The 25399-nt window shown below is 40.8% G+C and overlaps 1 protein-coding gene across 2 annotated transcripts in view; it reads left to right on the plus strand.

The window, feature by feature from the left end:
• Positions 1–25399, plus strand: part of GADL1 (glutamate decarboxylase like 1) — a 502071-nt gene that overhangs the window by 274751 nt on the left and 201921 nt on the right. The window lies entirely within an intron of this gene.

Here is a 25399-nt window from a genome sequence, read left to right on the forward strand (position 1 = left end):
ACAACAATCTGCTGACCAATGAGGAGGAAATGGTTTGAAAAGGACACAGATGGGCCTGTTGAAGTTGAACATCCAAAATTTTTAGTGGCACTAGATTTATATGTGGAGACATTTACTGCAGTGGGGTTACAGTTTAAAATCAGGCTGGTTAGATTAATTCATGGTAAGACATGTTCAAACAAAGTTTAGTAAAAAGACAAAGGAGGAAAATAGTTTAGCATCTTAGAAGAATAATTGAATTAATGGATTGTGGAGTTAGACAGACTGGTAAGAAAGTGGTCAAGGAATTGAAGATGTTTCTGAGGTGAAAGAACAAAGGTGGGGGTGGGAACTGAGGAAGGTGGAGGAAGAGGAGGTTATAGACACAAATGAAAAAACAGGGGATGTTAGGGATGGTTCAATCCTGGGAAATATGGTCCAGGAAGTGACCATGAGATTAAGTTGATGGGATTGGGTGCCAGTAAAGACTGTAGTCCAAATGGAGAATAGGGACCCAGGGCTGGCATGCTGTGCATGTTAACACTCCCTTCTCCTCACCCATGGCAGACATTTCCAACCCATCACAGGAACTGATAGCTTCATGATCCTTCTGAAACACCTCTGTACTTGGTGTGTCATCAGCCCAGAACTTGGGTATTTCATACAGAAGGTGATAAACACTGATTTGGACTCCGTGTTGCTGTTTGTACAAAGTGTGTTATAATGAAAGTGCCTGGACTAGGCATCTGGAGGTTTGGGTACTTCCTGAGTCTATTTATGGCTAAGTGGCCCTGTGTAGGTGACTTAACTGATTTGTACACTTGTAAGCGGGGGTAATTACACCTACTGTGTTTACCCCACTGGGAAGTTGTGAAAAGACTGCTCTTAGAAAAAGTCAAAAATGCTATACAAATATTTATCAGTGATATCATTAGCCATGTAGAAAGGTACAAGTAGTAACATAAAATGGAGCCAATATGGAACTAATAGAAGATTGCCCATGGACTCAAAATACAAGGGTACATTCTATGTTATTTTTTTCTAATCTCTACTTCCTGGATATTTTTCAGTTCAAACTAAAGCATTCATTCAAAGTGACTGTTTAAAAGTGATTAAGAGAGAAACAAAACAGAAGCTCAATTATTTAAAGAACTGTTTAAAAGAAAGTTGAAGGTTAGAGGGATTACACAATATTGCCCCATCATGCAGAACTGGATCACTCTGATATTTCCTGCTTTTTGTTTTTTTCTGTAAGTTTCCTGTCTGCCACAGAGACCCAGGAACTCCTGTCCCATTGCTCATGGTCAAGTGTAAATCAGACTTGTTGAAGCTTATGGTTTGGCCCTACTTGACCATACCCACATCAACTTGACCACTCTCTACTAGATTTTTCCAAGAAGAAAGTGAAACGTTGTTATTCATAATATTATTCATTATTATGTCTCTCCTGCCAGAACTCACACATTAGCAGAACTTCTTTCCTGTACACTGTGAAAGGACTCAAATGCCATGCCGAGTTTTCCCCCATGGTCAAAACAGAAACTTGTTTGTTTTTTCTCAAATTTATTTGGAAAGGATGTTGTTACAGCAATGCTCTTTGAATTATTATAGCTAACCTTCTCCAGTGTACATGTCCAGAGGCATAACCGAATTCCCAAAATTAGCTCCATCGACAACAGCTACAGAAGGATGCTTCAGCTTGTTTATTCTTAAAATTAATGCTGCTTTCTGTTTTCATTCTCTGTCTCTCTCTCTCTCCCCACTAAGTAAGTAGGATTTAGTGAGTGGCACATTCTTTAGTTATTTACAGAACATAATAACTCAAAGAGCAGAGATGTAGTAACCAAACTGACCCCAGGACCTGCCTGCCTCTCTTTCCCCTTCTGCTTTCCCACTGCCTTTACTGGGATAATGTGTTTAATTGGGCAGAAGAGTCCCTTTATTTTTCATTGTACTAGCAATCTCTTGTGACCTCTCAGGTAAAATTTAGTACCATCAAGCTCTAGTAGCCACTTTTGCTCCTGGAATATCATTATTCTTACAAAGTTTACATCACTGTACTTTTATGAGAGGGCCATTATATGTTGTAAATAGCACAAGCCCAGCAGCGGTGGCCCCGCGGCTACAATGAGGGCACTGCCAGCTGTGTGCACAGGAGGTTTAAGAAAAACGAGCTCTTCTCCCTGAACCACCCACACTTGGCCGCTGAAGGACACGTGCGGGTCACGTGGGAGGCTGAGTACGGGGTGGAGAAAGCACCGGTTTGGAAGGCAGGCAGGTGCACTTCAGTTTCTTAAGATTTAAAAGGGAGATAATATTCTTGCCTCATGGGGATACGATGTGTTAGAGTTGTTTTGGAAACCAATCTGGAAACATTTATTGAAATAAAAAATATGAGTATCCTTCAAACCAGAAACCCCACTTCCGGAATTTATCCTATAGAAATAAAAGGATGTGTGTACTCATATGTTTTTACAGCATAATTTCCAGTGGCCACAAAACTATCAGGGGAACAGATGAATGAGTTGGAACATCTACATCCTGGTATTTTGTGTAGCCTCAGGATGAGTGAGTGAGAATTTTTCATGGAGATACTGTCATGAGGTTTGCTTGAAGACGAAAAATAAAATACAAAAAGGGGTGACTAATACATGTCATTTTGTACATTTTAAAAGCCCTCCATATATGTATGTATGTATGCATGTGTATTAATGTGTGTGTGTTTATACTTGACTTAAGTGTGGAAACACACATGGGAATGGAAATACACATGCATGGACTACCTTGGGAGAGGAAGAGCTCTGTGAGAATGTGGTAAGGAAAAAATGGAGTAGGGAACTAACAAAAAGGGAGAAAGAAAATGCCGCACTGAAAAGTGCTTAGATCTGCTGTGTATTTTGTTACATATTCCTATGGGGTTTTTTTTCTCTAGGTAACCTGTTTTTGCTTTAAAATTTTCTTTCTTTTTTTTTTTTTTTTTTGGTATTTAGAAAGGGTTTGTATTTTTGTTGTAGTATTACCTAAGTATCATACCTTTCATTGTTATTTTCCATTTTTCTTACTTAGTTTTCTACTAGTTGATTTGTCATCTTTATTTATTTATTTTTTTGCGGTACGCGGGCCTCTCACTGCTGTGGCCTCTCCTGCCGCAGAGCACAGGCTCCGGACACGCAGGCTCAGCGGCCATGGCTCACGGTCCCAGCCACTCTGCGGCATGTGGGATCCTCCCGGAGTGGGGCACGAACCCACATCCCCTGCATCAGCAGGCGGACTCCCAACCACTGCGCCACCAGGGAAGCTCTGATGTGTCATCTTTAAATGATATCCTTTGTACCTCACCTGTTACCTAAGTGACAATCGATGTGCTTATTCTTTTTTTCTTCCCTTCTTCTCTAATTTTTTAGTTGTGCTGTTTCAACTTTATCAGAACAAAACATTTACAAACTATCTCCCATCTTTACAACTACCTTTGTTTTTGTCTCAGATCTACAAATAAATATGTAGTATATGTCTATGTGTGCTTATAGATACAACACACACATATTTACATACGTGCATTCAAAATCGTGACATTTTTCCAATCTTCTCTTGGCCATCCTCTAGTAGGTTTTTCAAGAATTTAGGAATACAGTATTCCTTAAGTTCCTACGTGTTTAAATTTGTTTTTCGATGGCTTTGATTCTAGAAATTTGCCTGAATTTAAAAAAAAATCCTTGGTTCACAATTTCTTACTTTCAGTTTTAAGAAAATGTTGGTCCAATTTCTTTGGCTTTACACATTGCTGACACAAGCCTGAATTTTTATCCTTTGCCAGTGACTCCATCATTTTACTGAGAGGCTCATGTCATTTTTTCTTTATCTCTTAAAGTCTAAACTTTTTCTAAAGTGTGGTTTGGAATTGACAGCCCTGAGCGTGTGGTGGTCCTTTTCAATATGTGCATTCCAGAATGTTTTTCTCCTGGAGTATTTTCTTGGATTAGACTCTTAAACATTAGTTAGATACCACTGTTCTGTTTCCCTCCTTCATGGATTTCAGTTATCCTTATTCCAAGAATACTTATAGTTTTTCTCAGATCTGTTGTTTCACTTTCTTTATGTTAACTTTTTATTCATTTCCTCAATGTTTCTTAATTTATTTTTAATCAAGTTGATTTTCCCTTGGCGACTTTGCAATTTAGTCTATTCCTGATATAGTTTTTCTTTATATTCAAATTATTTCCTGAGTTTGGGTGTCTATTTCACATATTCCTATTTTCTACCCATTCTCTACTGGATTTCTTATTTGAGATGTCCTCCTGTATCTGCAAATGGTTGTTAATGGCATACGATTTGTGTTGAAATGTTGTGTACAGTTTTATTCTGCTTTTCCTTTCCTTAGAGTATTTATATCAATTATTTCCCATCTTTATTGTTCTTATATAATAACTTCGTATGGATCTTGCCTGTGTTCTGTTTTTAAATGTCTTAGATTTAACTGGATGATCATTAGAAAATGTATCAGACAGGTTTGGATGGTTCCATAGCTTTCTTAGTTTAAGAGTACCCTCTACTGTCGGGGCAGGGAAGTGCATTTTCTTTAATAGGTGGCATCTCTAGGGGAGGACTGTGGTGTGTCCCATTTCTCTTATACTTATTTTTTTTCTGTTCATGACTTTCTTTTCTAAGTAGTGAAGATTCAGGATGCTAGTTGCCACTCTGCTCCCATCCTTGTCATCTTTTTCTAATTATCTTCCCCAAATAGGGAAATAGGGAGGCACAGAGAAGATATCAAGTTCACTGCATAACTAAAAATTAAACCTAGGAAGAAGCTATTGGCCAACCCTACCTAAGGCCAAGTTTACTTTTTGATGTCATCTTGTTAGTTTATTTACCTACTTATTTGGCTCCTCCCTCACTAGAATATAAGCTTCCTGTCTCATTCTCCTTTCTATCCTCAGCACCTAGGACATTGCCCAGCACATATTAAGTGGTCAACAGATAGTTGTTAATTGAACGAACCTGCAAAAGAGACTGAACACAGCTAAATAGATGGGGGGAGACACAGGGTTGGGGTGTCTCGTAAGAGGAAACAAGTTTCAATAGCAGATAACAGTCAACACTGTCAACTGTTGTTGAGAGATGAAGTAAAACAAGCACTTAAAAGTAGCTGTTGGGTTTGGTGATAAGGAGGTTGGAAAAGTGATGTTCAGTGAGGTGTTAGGAGGCTGAGGAGTGAATGATAAGTGGGAGAAGTGGTGAGTGTGGACAAGTGTCAAGCTCACTAGTGAAAGGAGAGTGAGAAGGGGGTGGCAGCTGGAAAAGGCCCTGAGAGTCTTTACGTTCTAATGGGGAGGGGCCAACAGGGTGGGACAGTTGCAAGATGTAGACAGGATTGAGAGGAGCCAATACAAGCGTTATGAGCTGGTAGGAAAGGCTCTAACCTAGAATATAAGTAGAGGGATTAGCCAGAGCCAGGACCCACATCTCTTCTACTATAACAGGAAGGGAGAAAGCTGGGTGGGAAAAGATTTAGGCAAGCTTGGAGGCTGACAGCTGGAAAGTGAGGAGGTTCTGTAGGGTGAGTTAATTTTTCTCTCTTATTTTTTAGCTTAGAGGCTAGTGGGGAGCTAGGCTTTAATCAAAGGGTCACATCCCAAACTGTAAAAATACAACAGCACTGTGATTGCAAAGAGCTGCATTGCTCTGCATGGTTTTGTGATTTTGTGTGATTGTAGACTTAGCAATCAGGGAGAAGCACAGAGAAAAGTTGGCAGGAAGTGCAACAGGAAGATACCTGGCTATGTGCAAAAGACTTTCACAGCTTGGGGAACAGGGGAGAGCTCCTCCTGGTACATGCGTTTGCCCAGCTGGAGCTGAGCCCGAGACAGGCACTGCTCTGATGATACCTGTGGGGCATGTCTAACCCAGCAGGTGAGTGCAGCTCGCGACCTTTCCCACAGCCCTCCATCGCCACCACTATCCTGCCCACAGGAACTGGCTCTAATGCCTAATTACTCTGGGGATATGCTCTTACCTGATGGAGAACCTGATTCCACTAATTTGTATTTATAAGGTACTTGATAACAGCAAAAATTAAAATGGAACTCCAAACTCTATAGCCAAGGGCGAGCCATATTGGGTTTCTAGAGCTTGGTGGTTCTGTAGGTGGAGGCCTGTTCTCGGCTCTTTGTCTGTCTTAATCTGTTAGAGAAAAAAATGTAATCAAGAGTTCAAAGATCTGGATGCTAATTTGTGTGCTGACTCTAAGTAACTATGTGACTTTGTCACTTCACCTCCCTAATCTTCAGTTTCCCTTTTGCTGGATTAGATATGCTTTCACTTGTAGGATCCTACCTGCTCATTTTAAGAGGAATTTACAAAATGTACAACTCGATTTTTTAAAAATTCTGAATGTTAGGTACCTTCTATACGTCACAATAATTAGGTAGGTTGACTAAGTGTTGATTTAATTATTAAGCTGTTTCTCAGCCATAATTTTCAGAATCCTCCACCCTCCCGTTTGGTTTCTCTCCCCTTGACGTGTTTAATTTCTTAGCATATTATTTGCACTGGCCTCCCCTGCATTTCTGCCTCTTCATCTAATACCATGATGGTTCTTGTCCTTCAGTTAACAATTTTACAGGTTGAAAGCTCCAGCTGACTTTTCTGAAGCAGAGCCATCTATTTATAAAATTAGATGCCTCAGTACTTGAAAACAGGAGGACTTGGTTCCTTTCACCTAAAGACCTTTGAACAACTTAGTGTCATAGATTATGAAATGTTAGGGTTAGAAGAGGCATTCAGCCAGGTGATAAGCTCCTTGGTAATTAACCACCCGGCTTAAGCTTAAGCCCTTCTATAAAGTAGTCTCCGAGAGTTTGCAACTTCCCACAGCGCACACCACACGATGAGAATATTGGATGGGAGAACCTTGTTTTACAGTTTTCTCAAGTGGACATTGACCAAACTATAAAAGGAGGTGTCCTGCACGGCAGGACTGAAGTAGTGATTAGTCTGCAGGGAAACCAAGTAGATGTCGCCTGACGTAGTTACCTTTCTAGAAAGACTGAGAGAGAAGTTGGTCTCTCCCTGTTCTAATCCCTGCCTCACCCTCCCCTCCCTCAACACATGCCCGCACTTACATCACACATTAGAACTGAAAACCATTGGCTTGTGGAGGGCAGAGTAGACAGAAGGTTGGCCTCACCCCCATTGAAGAGGGTGATGGAGCTTGGAGAACCAAGTGGTCTATTCACCTGATGGCCTTCTAAATAAATACAAACCACCCTTCTGGGTGGATACCATCCACGGCGAGTATTTCCTTGCCAACTAAAGAGGAGGCAAGACTTTAATTTTTGACAATCGAAAGCCTGTCTACCAACCTTAATCAGAGGGGTAGGTAATAATCAGCCCCCAGAGCAGGAACCTATCACCAAGCTTCAACATTGTAGTTTTCTGATATATGTATTTCATCTATCCACATCCCATCTTTTTTTCCTGAACTATCTTAAAGTAAATCCCACAGTTATATAATTTTACCTGTAAACATTCATGTATTGTTCAAATTTAAAAACTCTTTTAAAAAGTAACCAGAAAGTCATTATCATACCTAAAAGAAAAAACTGATAATATTTTGTTAATATTATTTAATACTAAGTCCATATTCAGTTTTTCCAAATTGTCTCAAATATTTTTTTCAAAATTGGTTTATTTAGCTCGTGATCCAAACAAGGCTCTCATATTGCATTTGGTTGACGCGTCAAAAATTTTAACCAAAATGTAGGACTTTTATCTCAGATTTCATTATTTAGAGTATATCAAGGTTCCTTTGAAACTGGATTTCGTTGTCAAAATTATTAGCTATTGCTTTTGTTACTGAAACATTGTGAAATCATATATCTTCATCCAAGTTATTGATTGAAAAGTAAATGAAAGGAAAAGGACCAAATATGAATCTGCCTAGGCTGATCCTAATACCTGAATTGTCCAATCACAATAGATCTACCTAATTATACTATTAACCTATCCTTCATCTTGGCTACTAGGATATTTTGGAAATCTTTGTAGAATTTATCACCAGAAGCAAGTAGGCATTTGGGGTCACGCTTCCAATTTCTGTACCTGAAATTTTAGCAGAAAATAATCATGAACATGTCTTAAGAACCATGATGGGTTTTGGTGAGTCCCATTTTCTTTTCTAGGGATGTGTTCAATCATCTGTTTAGATATGAACACATGGACACACACTGAAAATCCAGAAATAGATCTATTTTGGAAATTAACATATAATTCCCCTTTCTCCTTGGGGTAAATGTAAAACTAGCAAATAATGCTTTTCATTCTACACCCCTGCTACCTCTGAATGAATTACGCCTTTGCTTTACTTCCCCCAGTTCCTCACCCATCCCTACTGTCCAGCTGCCCTGAGCCATGTGAGTCTTCTGTCTGTGATCTAAATCCCTTTATATGTGTCCTTCTCTGTATACACTGCAGTTCTGTATTTCCTCTACCCCCAACCCACCTCCTCCCACCTGGTCAAATCCCACTCATCCTTCAAGACCTTCTCTCTTCTCTTTAGCATTCTTTCACAGGGGATATAGTGCTTGTTTACTTTTCTGTCTCCCAAGCTAAACAGGGACAGGCATTCCTTGTTATGTTGGCTATTTAGCACAGAATGACCCTCAATACATTATGTGTTGATTAAAATAAATGAATGAGAATCAGTGAGTGGAAGAATCCTTCCTAAAACCTAGGAAGGATTTCAAGCTCATAGTGTGACATTTCTGAACTTGAAACCACGTCCCCTCCCCACCACCACCACACACACACACACACACACACACACACACACACACACACACACACACTTTGGTATATCAGCTTTATGAAGGGTCATCATTGATTTCCTGGAAATTTGTTGTTCCATGTCTTTTCCCCTACATATATTTTCTTTTTTTGTGTGTGTGTGTTTTCTTAAATTTATTTTTTAATTGAAATATAGTTGATTTATAATATTGTATTAATTTCTGCTGTACAGCAAAGTGACTCAGTTACACACATATATACATTCTTTTTCATATTCTTTTCCATTATGGTTTATCCCAGGATATTGAATATAGTTCCCTGCGCTATACAGTAGGACCTTGTTGTTTATCCTTTCTACATATCAATATAATAGTTTGCATCTGCTAACCCCAAACTCCCAGTCCATCCCTCCCCCAACTCCCACCTTAGCAACCACAAGTCTGTTCTCTCTGTCTGTGAGCCTGTTTCTGTTTCATAGATAGGTTCATTTGTGCCCCCTTTTTTTTTAAATTTACTTTTGGGTACATTGGGTCTTCATTGCTGTGCACGGGCTTGCTCTAGTTGCAGCGAGAGGGGGCTACTCTTTGTTGTGGTGCGTGGGCTTCTCATTGCGGTGGCTTCTCTTGTGGAGTGTGGGCTCTAGGCGCATGGGCTTCAGTAGTTGTGGCTCATGGGCTCGAGAGCACAGGCTCAGTAGTTGTGGCACACGGGCTTAGTTGCTCCACGGCATGTGGGATATTCTCAGACCAGGGCTCGAACCTGTGTCCCCTGCATTGGCAGGCGGATTCTTAACCACTGCACCACCAGGGAAGCCCTGTGCTGTATTTTAGATTCTACAAATAGGTGATATCATATGGTATTTGTCTTTCTCTTTCTGACTTACTTCACTTAGTATGATAATCTCTAGTTGCATCCATGTTGCTACAAATGGCATTATTTCGTTCTTTCTTATGGCTGAGTAGTATTCCATTGTATATTTGTACCACATCTTCTTCATCCATTCATCTGTCGATGGACATTTAGGTTATTTCCATGTCTTGGCTATTGTGAATAGTGCTGCTATGAACGTAGGGGTGCATGTATCTTTTTGAATTAGAGTTTCGTGTGGATATATGCCCAGGAGTGGGATTGCTGGATCATATGGCAACTTTATCTCTATTTTTAGTTTTCTGAGGAACCTCAATAATGTTTTCCATAGTGGCTGCACCAACTTACATTCCCACCAACAGTGTAGGAGGGTTCCCTCTTCTCCACACCCTTTCCAACATTTGTTATGTGTAGACTTTTTTTTTTTTTACAAGAGATAAATAAACTGACACCAAGCATTGTAAATTGTAGACTTTTTAATGATGGCCATTCTGACCGGTGTGAGGTGGTACCTCACTGTAGTTTTGAATTGCATTTCTCTGATAATTAGCAATGTTGACCAAGTAGTGTGTTTTCTTCTAGCTGAAGTGAAGTCTTGCAAGGACACCACTAGATTTCTTGGGGGCACATGAGTGTGTGAAGTCAGCAGTTAAAGTTAGATTGGTTAAAGCTGATACCGGTGGGCCTGGAGCCCTGTCAGAATGAGGAGAGCACAAGTCTTAGAATCTTACCCTGGGTTTCTGTCTTACTACTCCTGCTCACTAGTTGTTTAATAGGGGGCAGTTTTTTGTTTTAATCTTTTTGAGCCTTAGTGTTTTCATTTATTTTTTTAATTCTTATTTTCTTAATATCTTTATTGGAGTATAATTGCTTTACAATGGTGTGTTAGTTGCTGCTTTATAACAAAGTGAATCAGTTATACATATACATATGTGCCCATATCTCTTCCCTCTTGCGTCTGCCTCCCTCCCACCCCTCTGGGTGGTCACAAAGCACCGAGCTGGTATCCCTGTGCTATGCGGCTGCTTCCCATTAACTATCTGTTTTACGTTTGGTAGTGTATATATGTCCATGCCACTCTCTCACTTTGTCCCAACTACCCTTCCCCCTCCTCGTATCCTCAAATGCATTCTCTAGTAGATCTGCGTCTTTATTACCGTCTTGCCCCTAGGTTCTTCATGACCATTTTTTTTTATTTGGTATTTTAGATTCCATATATATGTGTTAGCATACGGTATTTGTTTTTCTCTTTCTGACTTACTTCACTCTGTATGACAGACTCTAGGTCCATCCAACTCACTACAAATAACTCAATTTCATTTCTTTTTATGGCTGAGGAATATTCCATTGTATATATGTGCCACATCTTCTTTATCCATTCATCTGTTGATGGACACTTAGGTTGCTTCCGTGTCCTGGTTATTGTAAATAGAGCTGCAATGAACATTTTGGTACATGACTCTTTTTGAATTATGGTTTTCTTAGGGTATATGCCCACTAGTGGGATTGCTGGGTCATATGGTAGTTCTATTTTTAGTTTTTTAAGTAACCTTCATACTGTTCTCCATAGTTGCTGTATCAATTTATATTCCCACCAGCAGTGCAAGAGGGTTCCCTTTTCTCCACACCCTCTCCAGCATTTATTGTTTCTAGGTTTTTTGATGATGGCCATTCTGACCGGTGTGAGATGATATCCCATTGTAGTTTTTTTTTTTTTTTTTTTTTTTTTGCGGTACGCGGGCCTCTCACTGTTGTGGCCTCTGCCGTTGCGGAGCACAGGCTCCTGACGCCCAGGCTCAACGGCCATAGCTCACGGGCCTAGCCGCTCCGCGGCATGTGGGATCATCCCGGACCGGGGCACGAACCCGTGTCCCCTGCATCATAAGGCGGACTCTCAACCACTGCGCCACCAGGGAAGCCCTCATTGTAGTTTTGATTTGCATTTCTCTAATGATTAATGATGTTGAGCATTCTTTCATGTGTTTGCTGGCAATCTGTATATCTTCTTTGGAGAAATGTCTGTTTAGGTCTTCTGCCCATTTTTGGAATGGATTTTGGTTGTTTGTTTTTTTGATAGAGCTGCATGAGCTGCTTGTAAATTTTGTAGATTAATCCTTTGTCAGTTGCTTCATTTGCAAATATTTTCTCCCATTCTGAGGGTTCTCTTTTCATCTTGTTTATGGTTTCCTTTGCTGTACAAAAGCTTTTAAGTTTCACTAGGTCCCATTTGTTTATTCTTGTTTATATTTCCATTTCTCTAGGAGGTGGGTCTAAAAGGATCTTGCTGTGATTTATGTCATAGAGTGTTCTGCCTATGTTTTCCTCTAAGAGTTTAATGGTGTCTGGCCTTACATTTAGGTCTTCAATCCATTTTGAGTTTATTTTTGTATATGGTGTTAGGGACTGTGCTATTTTCATTCTTTTACATGTAGCTGTCCAGTTTTCCCATCACCACTTATTGAAAAGGCTGTCTTTTCTCCACTGTATATTTTTGCCTCCTTTATCAAAGATAAGGTGACCATATGTGCATGGGTTTATCTCTGGGCTTTCTATCCTGTTCCATTGATCTATATTTCTGTTTTTGTGCCAGTACCATACTATCTTGATTACTGTAGCTTTGTAGTATAGCCTGAAGTCAGGGAGCCTGATACCTCCAGCTCCGTTTTTCTTTCTCAAGATTGCTTTGGCTGTTCGGGGTCTTTTGTGTTTCCATACAAATTGTGAAATTTTTTGTTCTAGTTCTGAGAAAAATGCCATTGGTAGTTTGATAGGGATTGCATTGAATCTGTAGATTGCTTTAGGTAGTAGAGTCATTTTCACATTGTTGATTCTTCCAATCCAAGACCATAGTATATCTCTCCATCTATTTGTATCATATTTAATTCCTTTCATCAGTGTCTTATAATTTTCTGCATACAGGTCTTTTGTCTCCTTCGGTAGGTTTATTCCTAAATATTTTATTCTTTTTGTTGCAATGGTAAATGGGAGTGTTTTCTTAATTTCACTTTCAGATTTTTCATCATTAGTGTATAGGAATGCTAGAGATTTCTGTGCATTAATTTTGTATCCTGCTACTTTACCAAATTCATTGATTAGCTCTAGTAGTTTTCTGGTAGCGTCTTTAGGATTCTCTATGTATAGTATCATGTCATCTGCAAACAGTGTCAGCTTTACTTCTTCTTTTGTGATTTGGATTCCTTTTATTTCTTTTTCTTCTCTGATTGCTGTGGCTAAAACTTCCAAAACTGTGTTGAATTATAATGGTGAGAGTGGGCTACCTTTTCTTAGTGGAAGTGGTTTCAGTTTTTCACCATTGGGGACGATGTTTGCTGTGGGTTTGTCATATATGGCCTTTATTATGTTGAGGTAAGTTCCCTCTGTGCCTACTTTCTGGAGGGTTTTTATCATAAATGGGTATTGAATTTTATCGAAAGCCTTCTCTGCATCTATTGAGATGATCATATGGTTTTTGTCCTTCAATTTGTTAATATGGTTTATCACATTGATAGATTTGCGTATATTGAAGAATCCTTGCATTCCTGGGATAAACCCCACTTCATCATGGTGTATGATCCTTATAATGTGCTGTTGGATTCTGTTTGCTAGTATTTTGTTGAGGATTTTTGCATCTATGTTCATCAGTGATATTGGCCTATAGTTTTCTTTCTTTGTGACATCTTTCTCTGGTTTTGGTATCAGGGTGATGGTGGCCTCATAGAATGCGTTGGGAGTGTTCCTCCCTCTGCTATATTTTGGAAGAGTTTGAGAAGGATAGGTGTTAGCTCTTCTCTAAATGTTTGATAGAATTCGCTTGTGAAGCCATCTGGTCCTGGGCTTTTGTTTGTTGGGGAAGATTTTTAATCACAGTTTCAATTTCAGTGCTTGTGATTGGTCTGATTATATTTTCTCTTTCTTCCTGGTTCAGTCTCGGAAGGTTGTGCTTTTTTAAGAATGTGTCCATTTCTTCCAGGTTGTCCATTTTATTGGTATATAGCTGCTTGTAGTAATCTCTCATGATCCTTTGTATTTCTGCTCCATACATATATTTTCAAGTGAAAATTCTACAATCACATCTGCAGTTGCTGTCACCATCCCATCTGGTTCTCTGAACCCCAAATTCATTTAACTCCTGAGCAATTGGGGGTTCCCTTTTTACTTAACCAAACTGACCCCAACCTTCCCAGCTTGAAATCTTTTATTTGAGTGGATGAGGCGGAAGGACATCAGGAAGGGAATGGTTCTGCCTTTCCCCCGCTACCCTCACCTAACACCACTGCCCCAGGCCACGGCCCGTCACTTCCCCTCCCCTGCTCAGAACGTATGTGAGGGACTTCCCTAGTGGTCCAGTGGTAAAGAATTTACCTTCCAATGCAGGGGGCACAGGTTCGATCCCTGGTCAGGAAACTAAGATCCCACATGCTGTGCCACAACTACTGAGCTCATGCGCCTCAACTAGAGAGCCCTTGTGCTGCAAACTACAGAGCCCATGCGCCCTGGAGCCCTAGAGCTACAACTAGAGAGAGAGAGAAAAAAAAATCCGCATGTGGGCTTCCCTGGTGGTGCAGTGGTTGAGAGTTCGCCTGCCGATGCAGGGGACACGGGTTCGTGCCCCGGTCCGGGAAGATCCCACATGCTGCAGAGTGGCTGGGCCCGTGAGCCATGGCCGCTGAGCCTGTGCGTCCGGAGCCTGTGCTCCGCAACAGGAGAGGCCACAACAATGAGAGGCCCGCGTACTGCAAAAAAAAAACAACCAAACAAAAAAATCCACATGCCACAACTAGAGAGAAGCCCACGCTCCATAATGAAGAGCCTGTCCCACAGCGAAGAGCCTGTACCACAACAAAAGATCCTGCACACCTCAACGAAGACCCTGCATGCCACAACTAAGACCTGAGGCAGCCAAAAAAAATAAAGGAAAAAGAAAAAGAATGTATGTGAAGAAGAACAAAGCAATACAAAAACAGTCTGTCCAGTGGTTTTCATTGTCTTGATGCATTTTTCAAACCTCAATTTATTTTTTAACTTTCTGAACCCATTCTCACAGGTGTCTCATTATTTCATTTATTTATGATAATGATATCCCTTAATGTGTACCTACCTTTTAAAATTTGAACTTATTAGATGGTTCCCGGTAGGGAAACATTGGTTTTCTTACATGATTTAGTCCTTTATAATTATTTAAAATTTTTTACATAATCCAAATCTCTTTTTATTTTAGAATTGCTTGTCCCTCTTAAAAAGTGTATATGTCTTTAGATTTATGTCATATGGTAGATTATTGTGGTGACCTCCTCTTTGTTCATGCCTCCCTATAGCCACTCCCTAGGATAGTCATTCCACACACACAGGCTTGGTCATGTGGCTTGCTTTGGCCAATGGAACAATAGCAAATGTGACTCAGGTACACACTTATCCATTGGGGCTTGCCTATTTCTTAGGGGAAACATGGCAGAAACAAGTGGACTTAGGTCTAAGACAAGCTTGAGTGATTTATCATATGTAAACTTCCGTTTCTTCCCCTATAAAATAGGGATAATTATAGTTCCTACCTTGCAGGATTGTTAGGATTAGAAATGCTATACGTAAAACACTAGGACAATGCCTGGTTTGAGTCAGTACTCAAGAAATGTTGGTTACTCTCCTCCTACATAGAGAAGGACTATTTTTTTCAGAGGTAATTGGTAACCAGAGCCTCCAAGTGGACAGGCTCAGGGTAAGAGTCTGAGAGCTCAGCAAATGCACTTAGTTCAGTTCAGGCCAGATTCTGGAAGACTCTAAGGAGACACAATCAAGAATCTAGAATAAAAGATTTAGAAACATGAGTGAGGACTCTTCTAGGGTGAACTAGCAGTGGAGGTCAGATCCTGAACATAGCGAAGTTTCTGAGGCAGTGGACTCTGATGTTACATCAGGAATCGCACAGGTCCAATGGGTGGGGAAGAGCCTGTCTTGCTACCTTCTGGAGCTGGAAGGGTGCGGGCAAGTCATTGCACAGCCTCCTTCATCTTAGACTCAGTATTCTGTGGCCACCTACTTCATCTCAGCCTGAGCTGGAGAATGGAAAATTGTTATAATCAAATTCCTACCCTCTCTCTATCGGGTAGTGGCTTAAGCAATAAGGGCATTTAATCATCTCACCCAAATTGTAATACAAAGTAGACAGCTTTAGGTTTTATGTAGTGGCTCTGAAATGTTATTGAGGATCCACTTTCTTTCTAAGTGTATATATATTTTTTCTGACAGTGGACATGCTAGGGATTTGTGTGTGTGTGTGTGTGTGTGTGTATTTGTTTTTTGTTTGTTTTGTCACTTTTTGGCCACAAGGTGGCTGTTGCAGCCCCAGGCATCAGGTACTCACACCAGCATCCACAGAAAGAGGGAATCAGCAGGGACATTTTTTTTCTATCATGAAGCTCTGTCTTTATATTCAGTAGAGGCAATTGGAACCCCCTAGAATCTAGGGCCTAGACCAATCATTAGTAACCAAGATTGAGATCACCAGGAATGGTTTAGACCAATCAGGATTCATCCCCTGGGACGGAGGCCCACTGTCCCTGAAATGAATGTAATCTCCATTTGCAACCTCTATCAGTTAAGATCCCAACAAGAAATAGGTGACACATTCAAATAAGGACAATTCTAGGAGGGTGAATTTACAAAAGGACTAATTATAAAGATGTAGCCAGGGTTTAGGGGAACCACAAGGGATAGTATAAAAACACAGGTCATACAAATCCTAGGCCAATGGCACAAGGTGAAAGAGATTTCTGTAGTCAGACACCTTGAGAAAAGCAGTGACCTTTTATGAAGGAACAACCTCTGAAGGTGACCTGTCAAGCCTGGAGAATAAACACCCTGATGGCACCACCTCCCCCTGTTCTCCTGCTTGGACTTCTGGCTGATAAAACACAGCTGAAACCCAAAAGGGAGCCAATGTCCCTACTGCATGTTGACCCTCCATGTCTAAAGCACAGGATTTCTCTGGCTTGCTTGCCTTACCAGTGAGAAATCCCAGCACTGTGGTGTTATAGGAACCTCTCCCCTTCCTTAAACCTCCAGTAAACCTTTGCTATATTGCATGAAAGGCTAGAGGAAACATCAAGAAAAAGGACATATTGACCACTCCTGGGTCAGTTTGAAACACAAGGGGAAAGACTTGTGGAAATAAGAAAAGAGAGAGAATTAGAAGTGATCTTAGGAAGAGAGATGCGTGATTTCCTTCTCAATGGGAATATAATGTTGGATAGAATTTTATGCAAATCTCAAACGACAGGAGGCCCTGTTAATAACATATTGTATTTAACTCAGTCTGTTCAAGAGTTTATAATTTCAACATGCAATTATTAAAACATTATTAATGAGCTATTTTACATTTTTTCCCAATCAGTCTTTGAAATCTAGCACACATTTTATGTTTCCAGCACTTCTCACTTCTGGTCAGCCACATTTCAGCTGCTCAAAGCCACATGTAGCCTGTGGCTACCGCAGTGGACAGTACAACCCTACTCCTTTACCTGCTGTAGAGACTTTCCTTCACTTTCAGTGATGTAGACACTCTCTGTTATATTTTAAAACCCAAATGTGTGAGCTCTGTGGTTGGGGGAGGGGAGGACAGGGGTGTGCTCCTGGCCCAAGGCAGTAAGGGGGGCACCTGTACTGAAGCATTTTCTTTTAATTGAGAGAGAATGGACATATATTAGTTTCAGGTGTAGAGCATAATGATTCAATATTTGTGTATATTGCAAAGTGATCGTAATAATCCAGTCAACATTTGTCACCACATATGGTTAAAAAATGGGTTTTTTTTTAATGATGAGAACCTTCTAGATCCACCCTGCCAGCCACCCCCAAATGTGCAATACAGTATTATTGTAGTCATCTCAGGCAGCCACCAATCTATTTTCTATATTCATGAGCTTGCTATTTTTTGTTTGTTTATTTGTTTGTTTTTTAAGATTCCACATATAAGTTAGATCATACGGTATTTATCTTTCTCTGTCTCACTTATTTCACAAAGCACAATGCCCTTAAGGTCCATCCATGTTGTCACATGGCAAGATTGCATTCTTTTTTATGGCTGAGTACTATTCCATGGTGTATATATATCACATCACCTTTATCCATTTTTCCCTTGATGAAGCATTTTTTTCCCTCATTATTTCAAGGTAATGGTAGACAAATGTTCCTGTAGATTAATATTATTACTTTTTAAAATGTCACCATTCACTAATGTTAAATATTTTGATTAGCACATTACTTAATTTACCCCTTATAACTGAGCATTGCTTACCAGATGATGATGGAATCAGATCCAGTAATTTACCCGTAAGGACATGGTTCAGAAAAATGTGAAAGGCCTGTTCTTAAACGCAAGCAAGATGTAAGTGGTGATGGATATTATAAAGCAGACAAGTTTATCAGTCAGGGTCCTGGTGAGAAACCAAAACCACCTCCGTCTGCACTGGAACAATTGAGTTTTTACTAGAGGGATTGCTCTCTATGGTGCCAGCAGGCATTAGGGAAGCAGTGAAGGATGGAGTAGTATCCTTGGGCTGGCAGCAGTGGGATCCTTTGTCATCCTTGACCTGCCTGAAGAGGCAAAGTGGGGAGAGCAGTTACTGGAACTCAGAGAGACTAGCTGCTTGGAAGGGGCCATGTGGCAGGAGCCACATGGGTCATCAGTGGGGAGACACAACCAACCTGTAGCGAACCAGTGAGGAGGAAGCACAGGAAACTCACACTCCCCCTCACCCAATCTCCTGCCAAAGCCCCTCATTGGCTGAATCCAACTGTACACCAGAAGGCGGGGCAGCCCAGTGGGATCCAGGTCAACCTCCTGGGCATAGAGCAGGGTGGGGGAGTGGGGAGAGAGGATATGGGAAGATGAATGAAAATGTACAGCATGGTAAGATAGGTCAGTCTTTGGTGACAAGGCAGGGTCACCCCAGCTGCTGTGAATCTCTTTCACCGGACTTTCTCTCCTGGAGGCAATGCTTTCACGTTATTGATGCCATATGACTGTTCATACTAGGAATTTGTCAGGATCAGAGTCTTGTCTTGAATCTTTTATTTACTTCCTCTTGAACACGTCCGAGATTGTGTGAGGTTTTTTAATGATTTTTACTACTTGCAAACACAGGAGAAGAGATAAACAAAAGGGAAAAAAATCCCAAAGCTTCAAAATTACACTGCAGAGTTTAACAAGAAAAGTGTTCTGAGGTGTAGAATGCATTACAGATTTGGCCTCTTTACTTGTTTTCCTCAGCAGATTAGTCTTGCTCTCCTCAGATCTTAAATTCCCTACGGCCAACATATTTTGGAAAAAAGGTACTAACTCCCCACAATTTCCTTTGCTTTCCAGAAATTTCTGTATCAATTATCTTTTGCATGGCTTATAGTAACAGTCACAAATGCAAATGCATATAAGGGCCTGATAGAAATTTAAATAAACCGGGCTGGGTGGAGACTGTGACACTTGTTACAAACCAGGCACTAAGTGTTTTACATATGTCAGCTCCTTGCTCACCACAGTTCTATGGGGCAGCAGAATTATTAACCCTATTTCTCAGATGAGGAAACTGAGACACAGGGCAGTTAGTTCATAGACTACCTTTCCTGTATAAAGGGAGCAATGGGTACTCATTGTAAACATGCAGGAATCTGGGTCATGACCCTATATTTTTTTAAGAGCTTGAAATCTGAATTTAATGTGAAGTCTCTCAGTTAAGTAAAAAACCTAGCGACTATTTAGAAATGTTAAAAACACTAGGCAACACAAGGAAAGCACCTCTGTGGGCCAGCGATGGCTTCAGACAGCCTGTTTGCAACCTCAGGTCAATGATTCTAGAAGCCTTGTTAAGCCAGCAAAACTCAAATGTTTTTAATCCAAAATACAGAGAACCCTGGTAAAGTAATACGAATCCACTGTGGTTGGGGCAGAGTAGAAGCTGACCCACTAGACCACCCCCTTTCCTCAGCAGGAGAAGCCAGGTCTCAAGGTAAGTTAACTAAAAGTTGCCCAGAAAAAACCCTAGCAAACAAGGAGCCTCATTTGCATTGCACACAGGAGGCCAGACACCTGGCCTCTCCTTTTCAATTACCCTTCATTACATAGAGTTGCCAGGAGGAATCTAATTTCACCTCCAATCATTTTTGCCATTACTTTTATTTAGGAAAATAAATAACCATCCCTTTACTGAGTACTCAAGCTGAAATTGTGGAACCACTACCAATTGGAAGAAAATGTTTGGTTTGCTGTGCCCATTTACATTCTTACAGTTCTTGTTTTTTTAAAATGTCAGGTTTGAAACCAACATATACAGGGACAGCTGTGCTATAAATTCACCAAAAAATGACCTCATGTCCCTGAAACTTAGTTCCTACATAATCACAGGTATCTCTTTTCAAAGTTTCTTTGCCCCCAAAGAAAACACCAGTAGCAATTACATGACTAATTTGGGTGAGAGTAGTTTGAGAGTCAAGGGTTTTTAAGAGTGAAAGTTGTTTTTAGAATTGTCACAATTAGCTCTAATTGGCAGCCCTTCCTTTTTGTGGACTCTTGTGAGGCCCCCTCAAGACCTTGTGGCCATCTTGACCCTCCCATGTGTGGGCAGAGCTGGGAATGAGGCACAGCCAGCCTGTTGGCCAATCCTACAGAACAATGATTCTAGAAGTGTGGTCCTTGTGCCCACTTGCACCAGAATCATCTGGGAAGAGGAGGGACTTGCTTAAAATGCAGATTTTCGGGACTTCCCTGGTGGTCCAGTGGGTAAGACTCCGTGCTCCCAATACAGGGGGCTCGAGTTTGATCCCTGGTCGGGGAACTAGATCCCACATGCTGCAACTAAAGAGTTCAAATGCTGCAACTAAGAAGCCCGCATGCCGCAACAAAGATCCTGCGTGCCGCAACTAAGACCCAGCACAGCCAAAGTAAAAAAATAAATATTGAAAAAGTAAAAAAACAAACTGTAGAATTTCAAGCTCTGACCTTAGACCAAGACCAACTCCATCATAATCTCTGGAGTCTCAGCAGTGGAATTTGGCATTTTAACAAGCTACCCCAGGTGATTTGTGGGCAAACTGTAAGCAGAATTATTATGGCAGACGGTGTGGGAAAAACAATAAATGTTCACATTCTTGTGCATGTGGACCAAGAATGTTGCCTGCCATATCAGTAAACAAAGGATGTTGGGGCCATCAAGCCAGCAGCCTCTGCAGCTGCCCCCGACTGTGCATCCTGAGGGGACTCAGGGTGGAGAAAAACAGGATCCTGGCCCTGGATAGCTAAGGTGCATATCAGAGGAGTGATTTCAGTAAGCCCATATTCTTGCATCTTCCCACACATAGAAAAGCATTAAATTCCTTAACTTGAGATGCCTGGTTTTCTTTAATTAACAGTAAACTTTTGACGTTCCAACTACTTGGTTTTCGTTGCAAAACCCCTTGTATATCCTGGCTCCTCCCTTACCTCCTCCCTTACCTCTTCATAAGTTTTCCAAGATCACACAGCTGGTTAGAGGCAGAGATGAGAGCTGGATACAGGCACTTTGGTTCAGAGGCCACTCTTTCCACTCTCACTCCATGGCCTTTCTCACACGGTGGCCCCAGGGTGCTGGTTTTAAATGCAGGTTATGGGCCTGTCTCCCAGATATTCTGATTTGATGCGTCCTGGGGGAATGCCACCCATCTGCTGGGGCATAACAAGTCTCGGGGGGATGTGAGGTTTTCCAGAGACATTCCCTCAAGTCACCTTCCCTCCCATGACACCTGTGAAACCAGACGGCCTGTGGGTCCTCCCTCAGTCCCAGATGATGGCCTCACTGGAGCACGATCCAGAGGCCCCTCCGCTGCACTGTCAGCGAGACTCTTTTCACCAGGTTCTTCCCGTTCCCTGAAAATATTCTCAAGTCCTGCCCCCCAACTCGCCCCCCCACCCCGAAGTCTGAAAAGCAAGACAAAGCTGAAACACCACCACCACAGGCCACATCATGCCTCTGACTCTCTCCTCATCTTTAACATTAAGCTTTTTGAATTAATAGTTCACCTTGGCCATCTCTACTTCCACAAACCCTCGGGTCGCTCCTCAGCCCACTGCATTCTGGCTCTGGCCACCACCACCCCTTGAAGTGGCTCTGAGTGGTGGCCTCTGCATCACTCTGTCCCATGTGCATCTCTTCTGGCCTGGCTTCTGCGAGCACGTCAGGGTGACTGTCCCAACGCTCCCCTTTATCTTGCTTCTGTTGTCTAGACTTTACTTTCCTGCTTCTCCAACTGTCTTTTCTCTCTCCTGTTGCTGCATCCTCTCCTCTGCTTTTTACATTTGGGGCGCCCTGAGGTTCTTTCCTGGCCTTTCTTTCCTCCTCTTTCTGGCAATGTCAGCCTTGCACGTGGCTTCATCCACCATCCATGAAATCTCTGTCCTAGTATCTCCTTCTCATTCTCTTGGACTTGGAATCTCTAGTACCCTATTTTAAAGCATCATTTGGAGGCCCCACAGTTCTTTCAAATTGATCCCAAACAATTCATTATTGATGCATCGTCCCCAAACACGATTTTAGTACTTTATTGGTTTTTTTACTTTCTGTTGATAGGTTCATCATCTACCCAGTCTCCCTAGGCAGAAAGCTGAGTCAGTTCTCTCTCTCCCACCCCCACTTTTTTTTTTTTAAACATCTTTATTGGAGTGTAATTGTTTTACAATGTTGTGTTAGTTTCTGCTTTATAACAAAGTGAATCAGCTATACATATACATATATCCCCATATCTCATCCCTCTTGCGTCTCCCTCCCACCCTCCCTATCCCACCCCTCTAGGTGGCCACAAAGCACCGAGCTGATCTCCCTGTGCTGTGCGGCTGCTTCCCACTAGCTATTTGTTTTACATTTGGCAGTGTACATATGTCCATGCCACTCTCTCACTTCATCCCAGCTTACCCTTACCCCTCCCCGTGTCCTCAAGTCCATTCTCTACATCTGCATCATTATTCCTGTCCTACCCCTAGGTTCTTCATAACCATTTTTTTTTTTTTTTTTTTTTTTAGATTCCATATATATGTGTTAGCATACGGTATTTGTTTTTCTCTTTCTGAGTTACTTCACTCTGTATGACAGACTCTGGGTCCATCCACCTCACTACAAATAACTCAATTTCGTTTCTTTTTATGGCTGAGTAATAGTCCATCATATATATGGGCCACATCTTCTTTATCCATTCAGCTGCCGATGGACAATTAGGTTGATTCCATGTCATGGCTATTGTAAATAGAGGTGCAGTGAACATTGTGGTACATGAGTCTTTTTGAATTATGGTTTTCTCAGGGTATATGCACAATAGTGCGATTGCTGGGTCATATGGTAGTTCTATTTTTAGTTTTTTAAGGAACCTCCTTACTGTTTTCCATAGTGGTTGTATCAATTTACGTTCCCACCAACAGTGCAAGAGGGTTCCCTTTTCTCCACAACTTCTCCAGCATTTATTGTTCCTAGATTTTTTGATGATGGCCATTCTGACTGGTGTGAGGTGATACATCACTGTAGTTTGGATTTGCGTTTCTCTAATGATTAGTGATGTTGAGCATTCTTTCATGTGTTTGTTGGCAATCTGTATACCTTCCTTGGAGAAATGTCTATTTAGGTCTTCTGCCCATTCTTGGGTTGTTTGTTTTTTTGATATTGAGCTGCATGAACTGCTTGTAAATTTTGGAGATAATCCTTTGTCAGTTGCTCCATTTGCAAAAGTTTCTCCCATTCTGAGGGTTGTCTTTTTATCTTGTTTATGGTTTCCTTTGCTGTGCAAAAGCTTTGAAGTTTCATTAAGTCCCATTTGTTTATTTTTGTTTCCATTTTTCTAGGAGGTGGGTCAAAAAGGATCTTGCTGTGATTTATGTCATAGAGTGTTCTGCCTGTGTTTTCCTCTAAGAATTTTATAGTGTCTGGCCTTACATTCAGGTCTTTAATCTATTTTGAGTTTATTTTTGTGTATGGTGTTAGGAAGTGTTCTGATTTCATTCTTTTACATGTAGCTGTCCACTTTTCCCAGCACCACTTATTGAAAAGGCTGTCTTTTCTCCACTGTATGTTCTTGCCTCCTTTGTCAAAAATAAGGTGACCATATGTGCATGGGTTTATCTCTGGGCTTTCTATCCTGTTCAGTTGATCTGTATTTCTGTTTTTGTGCCAGTACCATACTGCCTTGATTACTATAGCTTTGTAGTATAGTCTGAAGTCCAGGCGCCTGATTCCTCCAGCTCCGTTTTACTTTCTCAAGATTGCTTTGGCTATTCGGGGTCTTTTGTGTTTCCATACAAATTGTGAAATTTTTTGTTCTAGTTCTGTGAAAAATGCCATTGGTAGTTTGATAGGGATTGCATTGAAACTGTAGTTTGCTTTGGGGAGTATAGTCATTTTCACAATGTTGATTCTTCCAATCCAAGAACATGCTATATCTCTCCATCTGTTTGTATCATATTTAATTTCTTCCATCAGTGTCTTACAGCTTTCTACATACAGGTCTTTTGTCTCCTTAGGTAGGTTTATTCTTAGATATTTTATTCTTTTTGTTGCTGTGGTAAATGGGAGTGTTTCCTTAAATTCTCTTTCAGATTTTTCATCATTGGTGTATAGGAATGAAAGAGATTTCTGTACATTAACTTTGTATCCTGCTACTTTACCAAATTCATTGATTAGCTATAGTAGTTTTCTGGTGGCATCTTTAGGATTCTCTATGTATAGTATCATGTCATCTGCAAACAGTGACAGCTTTACTTCTTCTTTTGTGATTTGGATTCCTTTTATTTCTTTTTCTTCTCTGATTGCTGTGGCTAAAACTTCCAAAACTATGTTGAATAATAGTGGTGAGAGTGGGCAACCTTCTCTTGTTCCTGATCTTAGCGGAAATGGTTTCAGTTTTTCACCATTGAGAACGATGTTGGCTGTGGGTTTGTCATATATGGCCTTTATTATGTTGAGGTAAGTTCCCTCTGTGCCTACTTTCTGGAGGGTTTTTATCATAAATGGGTGTTGAATTTTGTGTAACGCTTTTTCTGCATCTATTGAGATGATCATATGGTTTTTATCCTTCAGTTTGTTAACATGGTGTATCACATTGATTGATTTACGTATATTGAGGAATCCTTGCATTCCTGGATAAACCCCACTTGGTCGTGGTGTATGATCCGTTTAATGTGCTGTTGGATTCTGTTTGCTAGTATTTTGTTGAGGATTTTTGCATCTATGTTCATCAGTGATATTGGCCTATAGTTTTCTTTCTTTGTGACATCTTCGTCTTATTTTGTTATCAGGGTAATGGTGGCCTCATAGAATGTGTTTGGGAGTGTTCCTCCCTCTGCTATATTTTGGAAGAGTTTGAGAAGGATAGGTGTTAGCTCTTCTCTAAATGTTTGAGAGAATTCGCCTGTGAAGCCATCTGGTCCTGGGCTTTTGTTTGTTGGAAGATTTTTAATCACAGTTTCAATTTTAATGCTTGTGATTGGTCTGATCATATTTTCTGTTTCTTCCTGGTTCGGTCTCGGTAGGTTGTGCTTTTTAAAGAATGTGTCCATTTCTTCCAGGTTGTCCATTTTATTGGCATATAGTTGCTTGTAGTAACCTCTCATGATCCTCTGTATTTCTGCAGTGTCAGTTGTTACTTCTCCTTTTTCATTTCTAATTCTATTGAATTGGCTCTTCTCCCTTTTTTTCTTGATGAGTCTGGCTAATGGTTTATCAATTTTGTTTATCTTCTCAAAGAAGCAGCTTTTAGTTTTATTGAT

This window comes from Globicephala melas, chromosome 11, assembly GCF_963455315.2.
Source record: "Globicephala melas chromosome 11, mGloMel1.2, whole genome shotgun sequence".
NCBI classification, from domain to species: domain Eukaryota; kingdom Metazoa; phylum Chordata; class Mammalia; order Artiodactyla; family Delphinidae; genus Globicephala; species Globicephala melas.